Consider the following 672-nt stretch of genomic DNA (forward strand, 5'->3'; position numbering starts at 1 on the left):
GATGATGTCTCCTCTAATGATGTCTAACCTAATGATGTCTCCTGATGTCTCACCCTTCAAAAACTAACTTTAAGGGATATTTATGGGATAGGGGCCGAATTTATATGTCCAATACTAATGAGGAATTAAACTTTTTTCTGGATGACATTGATGGCGCCTGGCACTGCCTGTAGCTTTTCGATGCAAGGCACTATCTATGGCACTGATGACAGTGCCCTGGACAATGACATGTACTGTGTATGGCACTGTTGTTACTGTGCAAGGCTCTGTCTATGGCACTGAATTTTTGTTGCCTTGCACATCTTCTTTTATTGCTCCATTTTGTAGCTCTGAGGTACCATTTCATGCAACTTTTCTCCAATTCATGTCCAAGCATTCCTACACATAAAATAAACTCTATTAAGCTCAATTATCGCACAAATTAACAAGCAAGTAGCGTAAATAATGTCAAAATATATGGAATTATCTCACGACATCACATCACTATGCCTCCTGTTTACTGTTTAGTTCAGTTACTTTTTTTTTCTTGCAAACAAGAAGGGGAAAAAATAGGCGATTCGAATCCCCGTTCTTCTGATTTCCTCTTGTCTGCTTTCTTGCTCATGCCAATGCCTAACAAAACAGTTAAGAAATCTGCATGGGATTCTGTACCAAGAACATCGGCTTCTCATG

Source organism: Nicotiana tabacum, chromosome 3 (assembly GCF_000715075.1).
Source record: "Nicotiana tabacum cultivar K326 chromosome 3, ASM71507v2, whole genome shotgun sequence".
Lineage (NCBI taxonomy): Eukaryota > Viridiplantae > Streptophyta > Magnoliopsida > Solanales > Solanaceae > Nicotiana > Nicotiana tabacum.